Here is a 709-nt window from a genome sequence, read left to right on the forward strand (position 1 = left end):
AATCTTTTATAATAAATTAATATAATTAATACTAACATTAATAAATTAATCTGGATACCCTTCTGTTTAATACCAAAAGGACTGAATGAAAAAGTATGACATTACATTATCACAAACAGTATTGAATCATTATTGAACTTTGAAGACTAATTAAACATAAGTCTTTTTTTTTTGGTGAGGCAATTGGGGTCGAGTGACTTGCCTAGGGTCACACAGCTAGTAAGCGTTAAGTATCTGAGGCTGGATTTGAACTCAGCTATTCCTGACTCCAGGGCTGGTGCTCTATCCATTGTGCCACCTATCTGTACCTTTAAACATCAGTCTTTTTTTTTTAATGTATGAGGTATTTTATTTTTTCCATTAAAAAATATGGAACGCTTCACGAATTTGCGTGTCATCCTTGCGCAGGGGCCATGCTAATCTTCTCTGTATCGTTCCAATTTTAGTATATGTGCTGCCGAAGCGAGCACATAAACATCAGTCTTAATAAAAAATTTAGCTAGAGGACCTAAGCCTGCTAAGATCAAAGTCTGTTTGTGATTGTGTTTTTGCTCCTCCACTCCCACAAGACTCTACACATTGTGATCATGTAGAGTTAGCTGCTCTTGCTTAGACAAGATGTCTATAGGCAGAAGAAAAGGGACACCCCAGGGCAGTGGGAGCTTCCCTATATATTTTTTGCTTCAGTTTTTGTTCAGATGAGGGGTCA

The 709-nt window shown here is 37.1% G+C and overlaps 1 non-coding gene across 1 annotated transcript; it reads right to left on the minus strand.

The window, feature by feature from the left end:
• Positions 1–363: 363 nt before the first annotated feature.
• Positions 364–470, minus strand: LOC122737418. Its single transcript, XR_006354254.1, has one exon. It is a non-coding gene; the product is annotated as a U6 spliceosomal RNA (small nuclear RNA).
• Between the last annotated feature and the right edge of the window lie 239 nt (positions 471–709).

Source organism: Dromiciops gliroides, chromosome 1 (assembly GCF_019393635.1).
Source record: "Dromiciops gliroides isolate mDroGli1 chromosome 1, mDroGli1.pri, whole genome shotgun sequence".
NCBI classification, from domain to species: Eukaryota; Metazoa; Chordata; class Mammalia; order Microbiotheria; family Microbiotheriidae; genus Dromiciops; species Dromiciops gliroides.